The sequence below is a fragment of the Myxine glutinosa genome, chromosome 2, assembly GCF_964187855.1.
Source record: "Myxine glutinosa chromosome 2, kmMyxGlut1.1, whole genome shotgun sequence".
Taxonomy (NCBI): domain Eukaryota; kingdom Metazoa; phylum Chordata; class Myxini; order Myxiniformes; family Myxinidae; genus Myxine; species Myxine glutinosa.
The window spans coordinates 144,344,059-144,367,268 of NC_136262.1; the positions used below are offsets into that span (position 1 = coordinate 144,344,059).

Below are 23,210 nucleotides of genomic sequence, written 5' to 3' on the forward strand. Positions count from 1 at the left end.
TTGTAGTTGTTGTTGTTGTTGTAGTTTCATGAGGAAGATGGGAGGATGCGGAGATGAGATTGTGGGGAGGTATTGGGAGGTCCTAAACTTACTACTGGTGCCATACAATCACATTCTGGTGCAACGAAGAGTCAGAATTAATGGAAACGAGTCCTTAACTGACATAGACTAAGAATAACTAGCAAGATGTCCTATAGTTGTCTACGTGAGATGCGGTGAACCTGGGCACGACATTTAATGGGGAAAAAGGGAAGGTCGGGGCTACGAGTGTTATTTACAGACGATGGGACTAGGGAATGGGGGATTGGGGATAGTTGGGGAGTAGTGGGGAAATAGGGGAATATTTACAAGCGGATATGGATGGAGGCCAAATCCCATATCCGCAACAATATATATATATATATATATATATATATATATATATATAATATATATATATATATATTGTTACGGTCCGCGGTTAAGGATGTTGTTTGCCGAGCGAAGGCACCGCGACCTAACAGTTTTTTCCCCCAACTCACCCGATTCACCCAGACGTTGGCCGTATCGCGCCACAGCTATTCAATATGGAAACCTCTAAAGCGACCGAATGTAAAGAGGAAGAAGAAGAAGATGTACTGAGGAATAACAGGTTTTATTAATTATTTTCACAAGCCAAAGCAAAGAGAGCAGTTGGTTATATACAGAAAATGGAAGGAGCAGACACACAGTGAAATCATTAGCTTACCTATTCAAGCTTAATTAATAAACCCCAGGACAACGTTAAAGACAGACGGACGATCACACTTACACGGGGAAATGCAGGCAGGAAGGAATGGCTTGGAGATGGGTGGCTTTTAGAGGCAAGGAAGGTTCAGCTGGTACTGGGCACGGTCGGGCCAGAAGGCACCGCCGTCAAGAAGCCGAGCTTTGGTCCCAAACTGTGCGGGCAAAGTTCCTTTCTCTGTACTGCTGCCTCGTGCGCTCCTTGCGTTGCCCCGGTCCGCTTTTCCTGCAGCGCGGCACGTCTCACGGCGGCTCGGTCACACCTGCTCGTCTCCAGCGCATCTCCTGGACCCATCTCCGTAAAAGCTCATCTCGTATCTCTCAGCTCATCTCGTATCTGCTTGGGAGCGTCCCGCAGCGGGTTATATAGGCCCCGCCCTTCACCCTTTTCGAACCTTCCCCAAACGTTCTCTCTCCGCCCTCTCAAGCTAAACCCCTTGTTCTGGGTTGGATGAGCGGGGCCGACTTACTCCTCCCCTCTATGACGAGGTGGAGACCCGCCTTTCTTCTTCGGCATTACCTCGTGCGTAATGGAGTCAAATGCAGCAAAGTGGACGGCAGATGAAAATGCAGTAAAGTGCCTAAAGAGGCAATTGCAGCAAAGTGGCGAACCTGGCATTTGGAAGCTGCCATGGGGCGTCAGAGGGCCTACTCTTATTTAATTTGGTGCAATGAAGAGTCAAACTAGTGGGAAACACATCCTTAGCCTACACAGAGAATAAGGGACTAACTATTTAAAAGGATATATCGTGTCCTGTGTGTAGGTTTATGGAATTAACTAAGAGGACGAGCTGTGACCATTCTTTACATTACGAGGGTCAGTTACACACAACAAAACCATACTTTTCACATTCGTTACACTTTCTCAAATTTGTTACACTTCTCAAATCCGTTACACTTACCAAATTCGTTACAATATATAAATAAATATATATATATATATATATATATATATATATATATTATATACAGTCACATGAAAAAGTAAGAACACCCCATGTAAAGTTTTGACTTTTTCAACATATTTCAACATACAGCTATTTGATCTTCATTTCAACAATATTGATAGATAAAGGTGATATAATATAACAAATATCATGAAACATTTACATTTTGTAGTCCATTGTATAATTTAAATAAACATAAATGCAAATTTTGCATGTGGTAAAAGTAAGTACACCCCTACATTTATCACTACTTCAAATACCTAAAATTAGAATCAGGTGCAACAGCTCAGGTGAAAATGATTAGAACATCGTTGGAGAGGATCTTGAAGAACCTGTCTTATTTAAACCTCAGACATTTAGTTTGGTTTGCTCTTTGTTGTTGAAGTGTGCGGCGTCACCATGCCGAGATCAAAAGAGCTCTCTGAGGCCTTCAGAAAGAAGGTTATAGATGCCGACGAGTCTGGGAAGGGATTTAAAAAGATCACCAACAATTTGAAATCAATCATTCGACAGTCCGGAAGATCATCTACAAGTGGAGAAGATTCCAAACAACTGCCAACTTGTTCAGGCCAGGCCGCCCCAGCAAGTTCAGCCTGAGAGCAGACCGCAAGATGCTGAAAGAAGTCTCTGAGAACCCCAGAATGTCATCGCGTGACCTACAGGTAGCTCTTGCCACTGTTTATGTCAAAGTGCACGAGTCAACCATTAGAAAGAGGCTGCACAAATTTGATCTACATGGAGGTGTGCCAGGAGGAAAGCTTTGCTGTCCAGAAAGAACATCAGGGCAAGACTAAAGTTTGCCAATGAACACCTCGGCAAAGACCAGCACTTCTGGAACAATGTGCTCTGCACAGATGAGTCAAAGGTAGAGCTATTTGGCCACAGTACCAGAAGACATGTTTGGCGAAACCAAAGACAGCATTTGACCACAAGAACCTGATACCAACTGTAAAGCATGGTGGTGGAAATATTATGGTTTGGGGCAGCTTTGCTGCATCAGGGCCTGGGCAGCTCACCATCATAGAATCCACTATGAATTCTTCATTGTACCAAAGGGTGCTTGAGGATAATGTGAGGCCATCTGTCGGAGAGATGAAGCTCAACCAAAGGTGGACCTTGCAACATGACAATGACCCAAAACATACCAGTAAATCTACCAGGAATGCTGAAAAGAAAGAAATGGAGGGTTCTGGAATGGCCAAGTCAAAGCCCGGATCTAAATCCCATCGAGATGTTGTGGGGAGATTTGAAACGAGCTGTGCATGCAAGAAACCCCTCAAACATCGCACAGCTGAAAGAATTCTGCATGTAGGAGTGGGCAAAAATTTCTCCCAGTCGATGACAGGACACTGGTAGACAGTTATAAGAAACACCTACTTGAGGTTGTTTCTGCCAAAGGGGGCAATACCACCTATTCGAGCCAAGTGTGTACTTAATATTTCCACATGCGAAATTTGCATTTATGTTTATTTAAATTATACAATGGACTACAAAATGTAAATGTTTCATGATATTTGTTATATTATATCACCTTTATCTATCAATATTGTTGAAATGAAGATCAAATAGCTGTATGTTGAAATATGTTGACAAAGTCAAAACTTTACATGGGGTGTACTTACTTTTTCACGTGACTGTTATAATATATATATATTATATATATATATATATATATATATATATATATATATATATATATATATATATATATATATATATATATATATATATATCCAAATATATATTGAAACCTTGGACAAGGATGAAAAGCAAATGCGTGTGCCTGGGTAGTAAGCATTTGTTATTGGAAAAGGACAAGGAGGGAACATTTGCTAAGAAAAAAAGACTTTCAGCTTGGATAAACGTTATCTTGGCATAGATATTGCAGCTGCTCACTGTTTCAGTCTGTTTTTAATTATCTTGTGCCCAACAAATGGTTTTTTCATGACGTGTTGCAATGAATGATACGCACTGGCAAAACTGGACTCAAGTGAAGAGAACCGAGGAAGGTTTATGTGGATAAACAATGGATGTAAAGTTGGATGAAACATAAACTGACACTTGTAACTCCTAGATGTTCAAAGGCATTGAAAAGGAGACCTATTATAGACAAAGGAGGAAAGGAGACCTATTATAGACAACGGAGAAAAGGAGACCTATTATAGACAAAGGAGAAAAGGAGACCTATTATAGACAAAGGAGAAAAGGAGACCTATTATAGACAAAGGAGAAAAGGAGACCTATTATAGGCAAAGGAGAAAAGGAGACCTATTATAGACAAAGGAGAAAAGGAGACCTATTAATTATAGACAAAGGAGGAAAGGAGACCTATTATAGACAAAGGAGAAAAGGAGACCTATTATAGACAAAGGAGGAAAGGAGACCTATTATAGACAAAGGAGAAAAGGAGACCTATTATAGACAAAGGAGAAAAGGAGACCTATTATAGACAAAGGAGAAAAGGAGACCTATTATAGACAAAGGAGGAAAGGAGACCTATTATAGACAAAGGAGAAAAGGAGACCTATTATAGACAAAGGAGAAAAGGAGACCTATTATAGACAAAGGAGGAAAGGAGACCTATTATAGACAAAGGAGAAAAGGAGACCTATTATAGACAAAGGAGAAAAGGAGACCTATTATAGACAAAGGAGAAAAGGAGACCTATTATAGACAAAGGAGAAAAGCTGAGAAAGTGTATAAACGAACGAGCTGTGATTTAGAATTTTAGTTTAGTGTGTTGGAAATAAGAAAACTGTAAAGTGGATTAAATATAAAGTGTAAGCTGAACCCGAATGGAATCCAGGCAGTTAGTTGTGAGTAAATAGATGGTAAATTAAAATAATCTAAGTGCTCCATATTGGATAACTTGATGGATAACTTGATGATGATGAAAGGGTGGTGGATAACTTGAGAAAAAGAAAATTGATAAAAGTAATGGATAAAAGTAATGGGGGTGGGGGGGGGGGGGGGGAATTTACGATAGAAGAGATTGTGTATGACCAGTGAGATAGGAAATGAAATTCATTAGGAAGAGGGAGGTTAACATTTCTGGCATTCATGCATATGTAGTATATAGATGGTCCCACAATGACTGCATTGCCTCAGGATACAATTGACTGAATTATAGAAGGATTCGCTAGCAGCGAATCCTTCTTCCGAAGCTGTCTAACCTCGGTTCGAATCCCGATCCAGCTATAAACTGTCATCCCGGTGTTTCGCAGACAGGGTGATTCATCAATGTGTGTGCTGTCCCTCGGATGGACGTTAAACTGGACGTCCCATTTGCCGCCATTTGTTGGTGGACGTTAAAGATCCCACAGTGTCTTTCACGAAGAGTAGTCAAACTATTGCCAGCACCCTGAACAAATGAAAACTTCCTGCCCTAACCCATAGCTTTGCACTGCATACGAATGAAGAAGAAGAAGCTTTTCTCATTTAATTTTGCTCCAATTTGATTGGTTAATATCAAAACTATTAATATTATCCAATACTGTATATAAAAACGATATATGACGGACTCAATGAAAATACATTGTCGTGTAAGGGATGATCAGTAAATATGTTTGCTCAACAGGAATGGCAGTTATGCTTAAGAAATATATATATACCAGCCGAAACCCGTGGAACATCCACGGAAGGGAGGATGTGGTGTATGGATAGAGTGTACCATTATGGATGGCATAGGGGATTTCCTTGTCCGAGTAAGAGTTAGGAAGAAAGATGAGAATGAAGAGTGCGTATATGAACAACGTATTTAATGCAATCTACTTAAATGACAACGCGACGATATACTTTTGAAAAATGAATGGATTCGTAATAGGAATCGACATAGCACCACTCTGGGATTGTCCACGCAGTGGACGGCTTGCTGTCGCCTTCGCCTGTCCAATCAGCGGACGGCTTGCTTCGCCTTCACCCAGCAGACGCCAATACGATGGCGTCGTATCGGCAGTTAATCGGATGCTTTTGGGCCCCAACGTCGGCTAATTCAGATTTTTCGAGTATGGCTGTACGTGATAAACAAAGAGCGCGGTTCGTAGATCGTAAATCCATTAGTGCCGTGGGCATCGGGTCACTGGATGCGGCGTAAAAGGGATAACAAAGTCAAGTCCTTACGCTATTATTATATAGATATGAGCCTGGTGTTGGCTTAGCGGTTAGGGTGCCGGCTTGGGATCCTAGGATCCTGGGTTTGAATCCCGGTCGATCGCTGAATTAACGCCAAGGGGGTTGACTCAGCCTGTCATCCTTCTGAGGTCAGCAAATTGAGTACCAGCTTGCTGTGATGAATGATTATGGTGTGTACCCCGATTTAGAATAGGTACACCGTATCCCTGCGCATAGTAAGAGGCGATCAAGGGTTGGCGTCAGGAAGGGCATCCGGCCATAAAAACATTGCCTCAAACATGGAACCATGATTGTCATGGGGCCCGCAAGGCTAACCCCCGCTCTCGTGGGGAAAATGGCCTTAAAACGATCATTCATTCATTCATTCATATATATATATATATATAAGAATATATATATAAGAATATATTTATATATATATATATATAAGAATATATATATTCTTCAATTATTTTTAATGAGTTTTCTGCATTTTTCTCTTTTTATGGCATCGCCCATAGGGCAAAGCCGTCTAGAACTGTGTTTGTCCGTATGTATGTATGTATGTATGTATGTATGTCCCCTCAAACGTATACCAATCGGAGTTGAGGATCTGGTCACATGACAGGGTGATGTGATTACGTCTGATGTCATTATGGCAGTACGGCGGCTGACTCTCCACGCACCGCCATTTTTATTTATATGACGTTCATGCTGAACATATCGTCGAATGCTTGACCTTGACGTTTTTGATTCAGTGTGAAACACAAACAAACCGATTGTTAAAATGACCATCAAATATCGAAAGCATCGGCGTTACGTGTCTTCCAACAAAACGGTACGTACCCATCCCTTGTGGGGGTATAATCTAGATTACAGTAGATCTTCCCTTGGTTCTGTAAGTAAAACTTACCTCATGGATGTCTGGATTCCCACAAATGTCTTTCTTCAATGTTATAAACTGCATTAGCGACTGTTTAAAAAGCTAATCATGTGTCTTTGTGGTTTATAATATTTTACACGTCCGGCTACACCGCTGTTAGACTTCCGGTCTTGTTTTTTTTCATTACTTCTCATTTTATGTGAACAATGAAACCTCATCCACCTCTGTTGGGCCACAGAGCAACCCTTGTAGTTTATAAATTAACCCTTTAATACTCACTAATTGAGCCATGGAAATATAAAGGAGAATGTTGAAAAACAATCTATGGTCTCATTATTTTCTTTATAGGATGAAAATATCCATGCTTCTTTAACAAAATTCTGGAACACAGATGAAGGCAAATCTTAGAAAAAGAAGAAACTACTTCGTTTTCATTAAATCAACAAGCCTAGGGAGTGAGAAATGCCATTTGGCTGGGGATGGTCCAGGCCTCTTGATCATTTATGTTGCGTCTCGAGGCTGTTCCTCCAAGCTCGCCAGGCTGCCCCCTTTTGATGTACACCTCCTCCACACTCTGTGAGGATGTCTGAAGAGGAAAGAAAACAAACAGGCAATTTCAAAGGAGAATGATTTAAAAGCATTGAACCTTGTCTGTTGAAGTCTAAAAGCAGTTTTGCCATCCAGGGGGAATTTTTTATGACCTAGTGCCTTCTAAGTGGGTTATTTGCCAGGACATTCCACAGCCTCATCTGCTTCTAACTTTGTCCTTACACTGACCTGGGTCAAATGAAGAGAAAAAGTTATCGTGATGTTTGTTGACATTCTTGCCGACACGAGAATGTATAAAATAAGATATCGGTGTCATCGGATGTCTGCATGCAAAAACATAATATCTTGTCTTGTTTCAAAGTTTGGTGGTTGTCCCCTTTTGGATGGAATGAATCGCATGCGAATGTTTTGTGGATGTGTTATCATAACCTAATGACTCAATTTGACCATTTATTAATTCTTTCACTGTATCATATCACAGCATGGTCATCATTTCAGCTCGTCTCAAAACAAGAACATTTTCAACTTTTTTGAGTAAAGACTTGGACAAATTAGGGATGTGAGAAAGAATGATGGATAGGGAAAGACGCATGCGGTAGACATCATGGATACAGAAGGAAACTATCAGGAAAGAAAAACTGGAATTTTGGAAAAAGGTGGGCTTGGGAATGGTTAATGGGGTAGAAAAGATAATGATTTTGGATGGGGGATGATCTCGATGGTGGTGAACAGCTGTCATGAAGACCTGCAAGGAAGAATGAGATTTAAGAGAGAAAAGTGAAATGAAAGAGTGGCGGTGAGCAGTGACTGGATTTTGGGAATTTCAGCAGAAAGGGGGTTGTTGGTGGACTACGTGCACGACAGAACCCTGTGGGTGACGGGGGGGTAAGCATGGAAAGAACAGAGGGAGCAAGACGAGAAAGGAGGTGGTATAAGACAAAAAGACCACCGACCTCTCTGTGATGTAAAGGTGATAGGCTCATGGAGTCAACTTCATCGTGGGAAACATCATTGATTTTGAAGGCCTTGGATTCCATGGCATCAAGCTGAGGAGGGTGTGAGGGGAGAGCACTATTCTATCAAGCTGCGGATGAAAGTCTTGCATGTTGACAAAAGTTCAGGTTTGCCATGGAAAGACTTTTCTTGATGGAGGATGTCCAGTCGGCGGCTGCCTGAATCCGAACAGATGGTCCGATATCAGAAAAGGAAGGATTTGATGTCGACTGCAATAACAGATTATGTCACCTTGTTGTCCCCCGCCTCCGACAAGTTTGGTGAAAGGGGACATTAAAATGTGCTCTGTCCGATCAACTGATTGATCATCTTTTGTGTGCACGATGTTTCAAAAATCGTTGAACCTTTAGCTTTCATATTGCAGATATCGATTCCTCGTGCCATTATCTCAACCTGCTTAGATCACAGCTGTGATTGGCTGAATTTTGTTACCATGGCAACCATCTCGGTAACTTGTCTTCTGCATGCCATGATGATTCAAAAAACCGTTGAAGATTTAGCTTTCATTTTACACATGTCTATTTGTCACATCACCTAAAAGGCGGGTGGGCTAGAATATCCGCTCCTTGTTAGATCATCCGATGATATCATTGACATCGGAGGCGGGGGACAACAAGGCGACAGAATCTGTTGTTGCATATGAAATCAATTTTAGATCCTTGAACAAGACTCATCAAATGTGGAGGGAAAATAGCCAGAAAATTTCTACTTCATTATTCAACACTTCATTTTTGTCGTTTTTTATCCTCGTATTAACATGATTTTTAAACATTCCCCATGGTGAACATCACATTTAACATCCTGGTGTTGGCTTAGCGGTTCGGGTGCCGGCTTGGGATCCGAGGATCCTGGGTTCGAATCCCGGTCGATCGCTGAATTAACACCAGGGGGGTGACTCAACCTGTCATCCTTCCGAGGTCGGCAAATTGAGTACCAGTCACTGGTAATTCCCTGTGCGTCGCAAGAGGCGACTAACAGGGTTGGCGGCAGGAAGGGCATCTGGCCGTAAAACATTGCTTCAAAAAGGGGACCACGGTGCCCCTAAAAAGGCCAACCCCTGCTCTGTGGGGAAAAATGGCCTCAAAAGGTGGTTCTTCTTTGTATGGTGATGACATGTACAATGAATGAATGAATGAATGAATGAATGATCGTTTTAAGGCCATTTTCCCCGCTAGAGCAGGGGTTAGCCTTGTGGGCCCCATGACAATCATGGTTCACCTGTTTGAGGCAATGTTTTTATGGCCGGATGCACCTTCCTGACGCCAACCCTTCGTCGCCTCTTACGATGCGCAGGGATACGGTGTACCTATTCTAAACCGGAGTACACACCAGGATCATTCATCCCAGCAAGCTGGTACGCAATTTGCCGACTTCGGAAGGATGACAGGCTGAGTCAACCCCCCTGGTGTTCATTTATCGATCGACCGGGATTCGAACCCAGGATCCGAGGATCCCAAGCCGGCACCCTAACCGCTAAGCCAACACCAGGCTCTAGGTGATGACACGTACCATACTGTTTAAAGAGTGTCGGTGCTGCTGAAGCAGTTTCTTGGCCAGAGGTCGTGCTGGGCAGTTTGCCTCCCACTCCCAGCAGTAGTTTGGACAGAAATTTGAAATTTGGTCATGGTGCCAGCGATAACTTGCCTACTCGTCATGAAGGGAGACTATGGGATCTTTAATGTCCAACAACGAATGTCGGCAGATGGGACGCCCAGTTTTACATCCATCGGAGAGATGGCGCACACTTTGATGAACCACCCCACCTGCGGAACACTGGGATGACAGTTTCCAGCTCGGTCGGGATTCAAGGCCAGGCTGGAAGGCCTAGAGGCGAGAATGCATGCAAACTTCTAGGCCATCCTACCAGCCCCACATTCTTCAAACACGTTGGCATATTTGGTATGTTTTGTGATTCATTACTGATTTGATGAACACGATGATCAAACCGAGTTGTTTAGTGACGTTTAGACACACATACGACGTTGTCACGTGATTTATCACGTGATGAGAGTATAATTTTCCTACTTTTAAGATGAACTACACTCGTTTTCTGCTGACAATATCTACATTTATGACATGGTATGAATGCTATCTGTACATCAACACTTTTGTACAGATTACACTGTTGAATAGACCCAGTTAAAATGTTTGCCAAAATATCCTCAATGGATGAAAACTTAAACAAATGCTAAAGTTTTTCAAATGGCAGTCTCCATGAAAATAAGAAACGCTACATATCCAGTGGACTCCACTCTGTGTTTGGATATGATACGGTTTGGGACAATATATTCATTCCACAAACACTGCACAATCCTCTGCAAAGGACATGATCCCCTGATCTTTCAGCGCATAATGTGGAGAGTTGTCAAATTACATGTCATGAGATCATTTCCTCACAGCTGTGGCTTTCCCTGCCCCACCCAGCTGGCTCCATGGTGTCCGATCCGTCACCGTAACCCCCAGAACTGCACCCGGCGATCCAAACGAAGGTCCTGGGCACTCCGGGCACCTTCGACATCTCACCCGGCTGAGGTTGTTATCACGAGCCTGGCGTAGGCCTGTTTGTTTGTCCAAGGTTTTGTGCTCATCGTTCGAGCGTTCACGCTCTTTTAAAGGTTGTATTGGCGTGTCCTGGATGATGAAATGGGAAGTTTGTAATTTTTGTTAAATTCGCTGCTCGGTCAGGCGATGCAACATAATTATGTGTCATTTTGTGGACACGTTACATTTTCACTGGAATTAAAATAAAGTCAGCTAGTCTACGGATTTAGGATTTAGCACATGGTTTCTTGCAAGACAACGATTCTTCTTTCGAGAAATTGTAAGTTGGGGTTGGTGCTCTCTAATCGGTGTTTTTTTGTTTTTTTTTTGTTTTTGTTTTTACAAGATCGAGGCTCGTGTAAGAGCTAACATTAATCACAAAGAACCATAAATGGACACATAAAACATGAAATAAAAGGTGTGGGAGTAAATATGGGGAGAGAGAGGGAAGCACACAAGTACAACAGTAGAGAACAGGGACATCGGGAGATCTGTGGGAGGGAGGGGGAAGGGGAGGGGGTGGGAGAGGTATGAAAACCTGCTTTTCGGCTTGAACATGTACCTGCCTGAAGTGTTGAACATGTACCTGCTTTTCGGCTTCCTCACTAAAGCATTTGGTTTACAGAAATAACAACAACCTCGAGGGAGCAGTGTTAAAACCTAAAATCGAAAACTTCAGTCTTTAATATATCTTTCAGCTGATGTATACATATACATATACATATACATATACATATACATATACATATACATATACATTAGGGTGGTCCAAAAAACATCGATCTCTCCGATTTTGATGCTCTACTGGATTATTGTTAGAAATGGTCTGAAACATTCACCCACCAAATATTTTCGCTCAATTCCATCTAGAAACTCATACACACTTCGATTGAAATATGGCGTTTTTCACCAAATTTGGCTCAATGAGAACAATCCAATAGCAACCTAGGTGGAAAAAGTACATGCACTATTGTACTGAGCCATTTTGTGGTTCATGACTTTTTGCATGCGCTTGCGCCTGTGAGTGTGAAATCATCATGGTCGAAACATGTTTGACAATGCTTGAAACATGTTTGAAACATGTTCATACATGTCTGACTCATGTTTCGACCATGAGGACTTCACAGGGGTAAGTACCATCAATGCAATTATTTAGGGAAAAAATATTTCTAAAGTCTTTGTAAGCCTCTCAACATGGACGACTTTCATTAAAATTGACCAAAATGACAAATTTATATGTTGAGTGTGTATGAATTTCTAGATGACTCAGATGCAAAATATTTTTTGGGTGAATGATTTAGACCATTTCTAACAATAATCCAATAGAGCATCAAAATCCAGATAAAAAAAGTGATTTTTTTGCATTTTTGGACCACCCTAATATACATATACATATATATATATACACACACACCGTGCATTCAGAAAGTATTCGCTTGGAGTTTGCAAAAAAGCACCTAAAGGACTCTCAGAATCATTGGAATCTCCCGCGATGAAGCTAACTCCAAGGGCCTTTCACTTACTCACCGCAGGCAGGTTGGTGGTCTTTCCGTCTTCTACCGACTCCTCTCCGGCCTTGCTCCCCCAGCTCTCTCTGGGCTCTGTGCCCCAAATATTCCTACAGGTCGCACAAGATCTGCCTGCAACCCTCTTATGGTTAAACTGCCAAAATCAAGACTCTCTGCTCACCTTCACTCCTTCATTCCTCTTTTCTCCCACCTCTGGAACAAACTCCCTCACTCTCTTCAATCCCACTCCACCCTCCAGGTCTTTAAAACAGCTGTTCACCACCATCTCTTATCTTCCCCAATCCAAAACCTTGATCTTTTCTACCCCCGCTAATTTCACCCCAAATCCACTTTTTTGAAATACCAACTTCTGTGCTGGAAGTCCTTGGTGTCCTTGTGTTTACACTTCTCCCACCCCCCTTCCCACGCCGCCTCCCCCCAAGCCCACTCCCTCCCACACATCTCCCGATGTCCCTGCTCTCAAATGTTGTGTTTGTGTGTTTCCCCTTCTCTCTCTATCTTGTCTACCACTCCTCTTTTTATATACTTTCTGTAGTGAAATCGTATTCGTACTGAACCCGGGGTGATGCTCGCTGCTCGTTGACACCGCTAGGGGCGTGACTATAAGACCCGCTGCTGCGAACGGTGCTCCGAGACTTCTCCCTGTGACATGTTACATCGGTAGCCTCGCTAACGGTACGCCTGTATAGAATATCTAGCATGCTTGCATTGAATGATATGAATGGACCCATGAGATGTCGCATCGTATACTTATTGTGTATTTCTACTTTACAGGAATGATGTGATGATCTAAATGCAATTAAACCAACCATTGGACTAAAGATGTGTGGACCTGATTGGTTTTCCACAACACTTTGCTTGTTTGTCTGTTTGATTTGTTTGTGTGATAAATGTTAGCTCTTTCACAAGCCTCGATTCTGTATGCAAATAAATAAATAAAAAGAATGTGAGAAACAAGATTCTGTGGGCTTTCATGTGTCTTTCACTGAGGAGAGGCTTCCGTCTGGCCACTCTGCCACAAAGCCCAGATCGGTGGAGTGTTGCAGTGATGGTTGTCCTTCTGGAAGTTTCTCCCATCTCCACACAGGATCTCTGGAGCTCAGCCAGAGTGACCATCGGGTTCTTGGTCACCTCTCTTACCAAGGCCCTTCTCCCCCGATTGCTCAGTTTGGCCGGGCGCCCAGCTCTAGGAAGAGTCCTGGTTGTTCCAAACTTCTTCCATTTAAGAATTATGGAGGCCACTGTGCTCTTGGGAACCTTCAATGCAGCAGAGATTTTTTTGTAGGCTTCCCCAAATCTGTGCCTCCACACAATCCTGTCTCTGAGCTCTGCAGGCAGTTCCTTAGACCTCATGGCTTGGTTTTTGCTCTGATATGCATTGTCAGCTGTGAGACCTTATATAGACAGGTGTGTGCCTTTCCAAATCGTGTCCAATCAATTGAATTTACCACAGGTGGACTCCAATCAAGGTGGAGAAACATCTCAAAGATGATCAAGAGAAATGGGAGGCACCTGAGCTAAATTTCAAGTGTCATAGCAAAGGGTCTGAATACTTATGTCAATGTGATATTTCAGTTTTTTCTTTTTAATAAATTTGCAAAACTTTCTAAAATCCTGTTTTCTCTTTGTCATTATGGGGTATTGAGTGCAGATTGATGAGGGAAAAAATGAATTTAAACGATTTCAGCATAAGGCTGCAACAACAAAATGTGAAAAAAGTGAAGGGGTCTGAATACTTTCTGAATGCACTGTATATACAGTCACATGAAAAAGTAAGTACACTCCACGTAAAGTTTTGACTTTTTCCACATATTTCAACATACAGCTATTTGATCTTCATTTCAACAATATTGATAGATAAAGGTGATAAAATATAACAAATATCATGAAACATTTACATTTTGTAGTCCATTGTATAATTTAAATAAACATAAATGCAAATTTCGCATGTAGAAAAAGTAAGTACACCCCTACATTTATCACCACTTCAAATACCTAAAATTAGAATCAGGTGCACCAGCTCAGGTGCAAATGATTAGAACACCGATCGAGAGGATCTTGGAGGAACCTGTCTTATTTAAACCTCAGACATTTCGTTTGGTTTGCTATTTGTTGTTGAAGTGTGCGACGTCAACATACCTAGATCAAAAGAGCTCCATGAGGCCTTCAGAAAGAAGGTTATAGATGCCTACGAGTCTGGGAAGGGATTTAAAAAGATCTCCAAACAATTTGAAATCAATCATTCGACTGTCCAGAAGATCATCTACAAGTGGAGAAGATTCCAAACAACTGCCAACTTGTTCAGGCCAGGCCGCCCCAGCAAGTTCAGCCCCAGAGCAGACCGCAAGATGCTGAAAGAAGTCTCTAAGAACTCCAGAATGTCATCAGGGGAGCTACAGGTAGCTCTTGCCACTGTTGATGTCAAAGTACACGAGTCTACCATTAGAAAGAGGTTACACAAATTTGATCTACATGGGAGGTGTGCCAGGAGGAAACCTTTTCTGTCCAGAAATAACATCAGGGCAAGACTAAAGTTTGCCAATGAACACCTAGGCAAAGACCAGCACTTCTGGAACAATGTGCTCTGGACAGATGAGTCAAATGTAGATCTATTTGGCCACAGTATCAGAAGACATGTTTGGCGAAAACCAAACACAGCATTTGACCACAAGAACCTGATACCAACTGTAAAGCATGGTGGGGGAAATATTATGTTTTGGGGCAGCTTTGCTGCATCAGGGCCTGGGCAGCTCACCATGAATTCTTCATTGTACCAGAGGGTGCTTGAGGATAATGTGAGGCCATCCTCTTCCCTCAGATCGGCAGTCTGCAGCCTCCTCACTCTCTGAAGACCTGGACAAAATCACAGACTGGTCAAACAAGTGGAACATGTCTTTCAATCCTGACAAATCTCACACTCTTACTATGTCTCTCCGAAAAGACCGACTGGACAACCCTCCCATCTACTTTCTCAACAATCCTCTCCAAGAAGTTCTGTCGCTCAAGCTTTTGGGTCTCACGATCTGCCATGATCTTTCTTGGGAAAACCACATTTCCAAGCTGGCCTGCAAAGCCAGTCGCCGACTGGGCATCCTCCGTCATGCGAAGTCCTTCCTAGGCACACCTGAGCTCCTCACCACATACAAGGCTTTCATCCGCAGCTCAATGGAATACTGTTCTCCCCTATGGGCTGGTGCTCCTGCCTCACACCTAGCTCGGCTTCATGCTGTTGAAACCAAAGCTTTCAGAATCATTGGAATCTCCCGCGATGAAGCTATCTCTGAGGGCCTTTCACTCACTCACCGCAGGCAGGTAGGTGGTCTTTCTGTCTTCTACCGACTCCTCTCCGGCCTTGCTCCCCCAGCTCTCTCTGTGCTCTGTCCCCCCAATATTCCTACAGGTCGCACAAGATCTGCCAGCAAGCCTCTGATGGTTAAAGTGCCGAAATCTCGGCTCTCTGCTCACCTTCACTCCTTCATTCCTCTTTTCTCCCGCCTCTGGAACAAACTCCCACACTCCCTTCAATCCCACTCCTCCCTCCAGGTCTTTAAAACAGCTGTTCACCACCATCTCTTATCTCCCCCCATCCAAAACCTTGATCTTTTCTACCCCCACTAATTCACCCCAGATCCACCTTGTTTGTAATTCCAACTTCTTTCCTGGTAGTCCTGGCAGTGTCCATATGTTTTATGCCTCTCCCACCCCCTTTCCCATGCCTCCCCCCCAAAGCCCTCTCCCTCCCACAGATCTCTCGATGTCTCCATGTCTCTCGGTTCCTGCTCTCAAATGTTGTGTTTGTGTCCTTCCCCCTCTCTCCCCATCTTGTCTACCGCTCCCGATGTTATTTGTTTTATGTGTCGGTTTGTCGGTTATGTGTCGGTTTGTCGGTTTGTCTTTCTGTGTGATAAATGTTCGCTCTTTCACGAGCCTCGATCTTGTATACAAAAAAAAATAAAAAAAAATAATCTGTCGGAAAATTGAAGCTCAACCGAAGGTGGACCTTGCAACATGACAATGACCCTAAACATACCAGTAAATCCACCAAGGAATGGCTGAAAAGAAAGAAACGGAGGATTCTGGAATGGCCAAGTCAAAGCCCGGATCTAAATCCCATCGAGATGTTGTGGGGGATTTGAAACGAGCTGTGCATGCAAGAAACCCTCAAACATCGCACAGCTGAAAGAATTCTGCATGGAGGAGTGGGCAAAAATTTCTCCCAGTCGATGTCAGAGACTGGTAGACAGTTATAAGAAACGCCTACTTGAGGTTGTTTCTGCCAAAGGAGGCAATACCACCTATTAGAGCCAAGGATGTACTTACTTTTTCCACATGTGAAATTTGCATTTATGTTTATTTAAATTATACAATGGACTACAAAATGTAAATGTTTCATGATATTTGTTGTGTTATATCACCTTTATCTATCAATATTGTTGAAATGAAGATCAAATAGCTGTATGTTGAAATATGTTGAAAAAGTCAAAACTTTACATGGGGTGTACTTACTTTTTCACGTGACTGTATATAAAACCAAAGAAGCACACTGATCACATGACATGAAACTGACGTCATGTGCATAAATTATACCAACGCATCACCTCCAAACTTTGAGGCATCCATCACCTCCAAACTAGGAGGCATCCTTTGCAGACTGAGATTAAAGCTGTATGGTCACAAATAGACAAAGGCAGAGATGTCGATCTCGATTTTGCCCGTATTATGGTATCATCAGGACAACATACTGCTGATCGTTTATTTGTGACCAAACTAAGCCGCTAATTAACACAGATTTTTTTTATTTTTTTTGGATACAAGATCGAGGCTCGTGTGAGAGCTAACATTAATGACAAACAAAAAACAAACGGACACATAAGACGAAATAAAGGGAGCGGCAGACAAGATGGGGAGAGAGGGGGAAGCACACAAGTACAACATTTGAGAGCAGGGACATCGGGAGATCTGTGGGAGGAAGGGGGGTGGGAGGTGGGAGAGGTAAAAAAAAAAAAAACATGGACACTGCTAGGACTTCCAGGAAAGAAGTCCGTATTTCCGAAAAGTGGATCTGGGGTGAATTAACAGGGGTAGAAAAGATCAAGGTTTTGGATGGGGGAAGATAAGATATGGTGGTGAACAGCTGTTTTAATGACCTGGAGGGATGAGTGGGATTGAAGAGAGCGAGGGAGTTTGTTCCAGTGGCGGGAGAAAAGAGGAATGAAAGAGTGAAGGTGAATAGAGAGTGTTGATTTTGGCAGTTTCACCAGATTATTTCATCAGAGATTGAACCCCTTAACATGATGTGGAAGCAAGGCACAGATTGAGTCTCATCCCAGCAATTGCTGCACAACCTGTTAGCAACAAGTGTCACTTCCCACATGTACACATTGTCTCTGCCCTGCTCATCACCAGTTAGGGGGTTCAATCTGTGTCTATGTATATATAATAATAATAATAATACATTTATTTTATATAGCACTTTTCAAGAAGCCCAAAGACGCTTTGACAGAGTACAAAAAACAAGTGCAAAAAGACAAAAATAAATAGGTAAATAATAATCAAAGCAAAAGGAAGGAGAAGGAGAAGAGATAGTCAGGGGTTAAATGCTGTGGGTTAAATGTTAAATGCAGTGTTGAACAGATGGGTCTTGAGTGATGTTTTGAATGTGGTGAGTGAGGAGGAGTCTCTGATGGTGGGAGGTAGTGAGTTCCAGAGGGTGGGAGCAGCGATGGAGACGGCCCTGTCCCCCCAGGATCTGAATTTGGTGTGGATGGGGGGGGGGGGGGGGCAGGAGGTTGGCGCCAGCAGAGCGGAGGTTGCGGGTGGGAGTGTGTCTGGAGAGGAGGTCAGTCAGGTAGGATGGGGCCAGGTTATGGAGGGCTTTGTTGATCAAGAGGAGGATTTTGTACTGGATTCTCTGGGGGATGGGGAGCCAGTGAAGCTTATAAAGGACGGGGGTGATGTGGTCACGGGTCCGGGAATGGGTGAGTAGACGGGCAGCGGAGTTCTGAATGTATTGGAGTTTATTGATGATTATTGAGGGTGAACCAACATAAGGCTGTTGCAGTAGTCCAGGCGGGAGGTGATGAAGGCGTGGATGAGGGTTTCTGCAGCCGTGGAGGAGAGGGATGGACGGAGACGGGCGATGTTTTTCAGGTGAAAGAAGGCTGTCTTTGTGATTTGTTTAGTGTATTTGTCGAAGGAGAGGGTTTGATCAAAGATGATGCCAAGATTCCAGATGTGAGGGAAGGCGGATACTGGGAAACCGTCAATGTTGAGGGCGAAGTTAAGGGTGGATTTGGTGAGCGTTTTTGGGCCAATGATGATTATTTCAGATTTATCATACTTAAGTTTGAGGAAGTTGATTTGAAGCCAGGATTTTATTTCAGTGATGCAGTTTGTCAGGATAGAGTGGGTGGCGGTGGAGATTGACTTGGTGGAGATGAAAAGCTGGATGTCATCGGCGAAGCAGTGCAATTGGAGACCATGACGGCGGATTAAGTGACCAAGGGGGGGACAGGTACAGGATGAAGAGGAGGGGGCCGAGAACTGGACCTTGGGGGAGGGGAGCTGTGGGGGATTTGCAGTTATTGATGGAGATGAACTGGCGACTGTCAGAGAGGTAAGATTTGATCCAAGAGAGGGCAGTGCCGGTAATGTTAAAGGTGGTTTCAAGTCGGGTGAGGAGGATGGTGTGATTGATGGTGTCAAAGGCGGCGCTGAGGTCGAGGAGGATGAGAATGTTGAGGTTGCCGGCGTCAGAAGAGAGGAGAAGGTCGTTGGTGATTTTGAGGAGGGCAGTTTCAGTACTGTGGTTGGAGCGGAATCCGGATTGGAATGTTTCATACAGGTTATTGGCAGAGAGGTGATGTTTGAGTTGAGTGGCTACAGCGCGTTCCAAAACTTTTGACAGAAAGGGTAGGTGGGAGATGGGTCTGAAGTTATTTAGGGTGTCAGGGTTGACTCCAGGTTTTTTCAGAATGGGGGTAACAGCAGCAATTTTGAGGGATGGTGGGACGATGCCTGTAGACTGGGAGGAGTTTATTGTTGCAGTGATAAGTGGAGAGAGAGCAGGAAGGGAGGCCTTGACAAAGCTGGAGGGGATGGTGTCCAGAGTGCAGGTGGCAGTTTTCATTCCTATGAGGAGTTCAGAGAGGTCAGTCGGGGAGACTGGGGAGAACTGAGACAGGGGTTGGCAGGATAAGGGGGGGCAGGTGGTTTGAGGGGGAGCAGGTGTGGTGGTGGTTAAGCTGTTGTAGATGTTGTCAATTTTGCTTTGGAAGAATGAAAGGAAGGAGATGCAGTTGTCTACTGTGAATGACTGGGTGGTGGTGTCCAGGGGGCTGAGGAGTTTGTTTATTGTAGAGAAGAGTGCTTTTGGGTTTCCGAAGCCAGATTGGATAATTTGAGAGTAGTAGGCGGAGCGGGCACGTGAGAGGGCATCTTTGTAGTGCTGCAGGTGGTCCTTGTAGGCTTGGGAGTGAATTGTGAGATGTTTTATTTCGGAGTCTTTCAAGTTGGCGAGCACGAGTTTTCATCAGGCGGAGTTCAGGGGTAAACCAGGGAGCAGAATGGGTGAAAGAAACTGTTTTGGTTTTTATAGGTGCAAGCTGGTCGAGGCAGAAGGAGAGAGTGTGGTTGTAGTAGTCAGTGAGGTCAGAGGGGGTGTGGAGGTCAACGAAGGGAGAAGTGGACATTTTTTCAGAGAGGCTGGATGAGAATGAGGTCGGTGAAAGAGAGTTTAGCTTCCGGAAGTTGATAATGCGATAATACCTTGGTGCTGGGGTGGGGATGTTGATGGTCATTGTGATGGCTAAGTGGTCAGAGAGGGTGAGGTCGGAGCTAGAGAGATGGTGCAAAATTAGTCCAGTAGAGCAGACAAGGTCGAGAATGTGACCACGGTTATGGGTAGGAAAGTTGACATGTTGAGTGAGGTTAAAGCAGGTGAGTAAATCAGTGAAGTCAGTGGTTATTGTGGAGTCAGTGGAGTCCATGTGGATATTGAAATCACCGAGGAGGAGGATTGAGGGGGAGAAGGAACAGAGCTGGGTCAGAAAGTAGGAGAAGTCAGACAGGAATGATGGGTGTGGTTTGGGAGGGCGGTAGACGACTGCCATGACTGACTGTGTGTGACCAGAGAGTTTAAAAGCCAGGTGTTCAAATGATGGAGCAGATGAGATGGAGATGAGGCTGGTCTTGATGTCCTGTCGGTGAATTACGGCAATTCCACCACCTCGGCCCTCTGAGCGTGGTTTATTGATGTATGAATATCCATTGGGTGTAGTGAGGTTGAGTGAGAAGTAGTCCAGAGGTTGTTGCCAGGTTTCAGTGAGACAGAGAAAGTCCAGTTTATTGTCCAGAATGTCGTCGTTCAGGATGTGGCTTTTGTTGTTGAGGGACCGGGTATTGAACAGAGTGAGCTTGATGTTGCTTTGTACGGTGGGGATTAACTCAGGTGATTTTGCCAGGGTTTGCAGACAGGAGGCGCGATCGTGTGCGTTGCTGTGGTGACGTAGTCGATGAGTGGGAGTGCGCTGAGTTGACCAGAGTACGGGAATGGAGTGACCTGTTTGTAAGTAAACAAACTTGCGACCGGAGCCTCTATGAATGTATCTGGGTCGTCGCAGGAGTCAGTGGTATTTGATTGCAGAGATGCATGATGGGGTGGAGTGAGTGTTGAGCAGAAGAAGCCTTGTGGCGGAGTACCTTAGAGCCATGCCAGGCAGGAGCGAAGAGGACGAGGCCAAGGCCGAGGAGGACGAGCAGGCCTTGCCAGTGGGGGACGTGCAGGACGTGAAGGCCAAGGACGTGGAGGCCGGGCTCAATGACCGCAGTGGCAAACCAAGACAGGAAAGGCCGCAGCGGCAAACCAAGACAGGAAAGGCCGCAGCGGCAAACCAAGACAGGAAAGGTCGCAGCGGCAAACCAAGACAGGAAAGGCCGCAGCGGCAAACCAAGACAGGAAAGGCCACAGCGGCAAACGACCGCAGCCGCAAACCAAGACAGCAAAGGCCACAGCAGCAAACCGGGCGTCTTGCTCACCCCGGCCTCGTGGTGTTCCAGCGGCAAACCACCCTCGTCCACGCACAACCGCAGCCGCAAACAAGACAGCAAAGGGTAGGAGAGGCGTAAGACGCCCCGGGAGCGGGCCTGAGGCAACGGTGGAAGAGCCGGGCAGGCAAAGCCGGGAGCAGAGCCGGGACCGAGCAGAGAGCAGACCCAACGGCCAAAAAGCCGCCACGACCACCAGAAAAGCAGACTATATACAATGACCCGGTCGGAAAAGCGGCGAACAAATAACGCCAGCGTCCTCTCGCAGACCGGACCGGATATATAGGCTCATGAGGAGTAAGTGAGATATATATATATATAAAGATATACGAGATAAAGCTCTTTCTAACCACTGACTGACTGATATTAATGTTCGGTGCCTTCCGGGTGTCGTAGAAAGCTGAAATTTGGCGTGCCAATGGGCATCGAAGCAGATACACCAGAAAAAAATCTCAGAACCATCGGAAAGCATCCATAAATGCAAATTTATGTAATTATAAATATTTATTTATCAATATTATTATGTGCCTGCGTATGGAGCACGACTTGTTATTGCTTACACAATGTGTACGAGGTTGCCAACTGTGAGCCACTCTTCAAGTTTCCTCCCCTTGGATACGTTTATTGAATCCTCGAGCGGAGCGATTGTGGAGAGGATCTAGTTGCTTTAACCAGAAGTTTGGAATTCCATCTGGGCCTGGGCTTTTAATGTTTGGCATTTTTCTCGTCGTTTTATTTTTTCTTCATTAAATATCACTGAAAGCATTTTCTTTAGATGTTGTATTTTTTCTTCCAAGTTTTGGATCCAATCCGCCTCTTTGTTGTGTTCTTTTGGGTCGTCATAGATTCCTTTCCAGAAATCTTAAACTTTATCTTTCTCGGAGTGGGGTGGGGGAGGTGGGATTTCACACGGTTTGCTTTTGTTTCTCCAGTTCACAGTATAATCTTTTCAGGTTATTTTCAAATATGCTGTTTTGTTTTCTCCCTTTGTTGTAGTTTTTTTTAAACTTTCTTGCGATCACCTCTATTTTGAATTTGCTTTCAGCAGCCATTACCTCTCGGTCATTATTTCCAATTTTGTATTTGTTCATTCTTTTTTGGATTCTCCTCATTGGCATTGGGCTTCAGTTACCTCTTATAGATTGCTGTATTTGTCTCGGTGTTTTTTCAGTTGCTCCCTTTGTGCTTCTAGCCTCAGTTTCCATGGTGGTACCTGATTTCTGTCTATATGAGCTGATTTGCTCTTCTTGCGATATTGTTTTCTTGTTATTTTTTTCTTGTATGAGCAATGCCGCTGCAAAGCTCATGATGTTGAGTTCCTTTAATGGGGATTATTTTGGTACCAATCTCTTAAGTGGTTCTTCCAAACAGAATTTTGGGCCTTTAAAAAAAATCTTATAAAGAACAAATTATTACTGTAAAAAGTTATTATAGATGTATAGCGTGCTGAATTACGTGGTCCCCAATCAGTACTGCCACAACGGTGCCCACTGACCTCTTCAAGGTGGTTTGGACCAAGGATATCATCTCAGGTGACTGGACAAAAGAGAACACAGTTCCGTGTGCTGAAAAAGGAAATCATAATCAATTTTCATCTGAAAAATTGTCAATGTTCATCCGATTAACCTGAAAATTAAAGAGCAATTGCATAGTTCATCACTGAATTGGGAAATATCACTGAATTTTTTTTTGAGGTCAGAGGGTCAAATATCAAGGTCAAACTTCGAATATCAATTTTCAAATAATAATAATACATTTATTTTATATAGCGCTTTTCAAGAAGCCCAAAGACGCTTTGACAGAGTACAAAAAACAAGTGCAAAAAGA

General features: G+C 43.7%; 1 protein-coding gene across 2 annotated transcripts in view; it reads left to right on the forward strand.

Annotated features, from left to right (window-relative positions):
- The window catches only part of LOC137422269 (actin filament-associated protein 1), a 237,775-nt gene that overhangs the window by 69,330 nt on the left and 145,235 nt on the right, over window positions 1-23,210 (forward strand). The window lies entirely within an intron of this gene.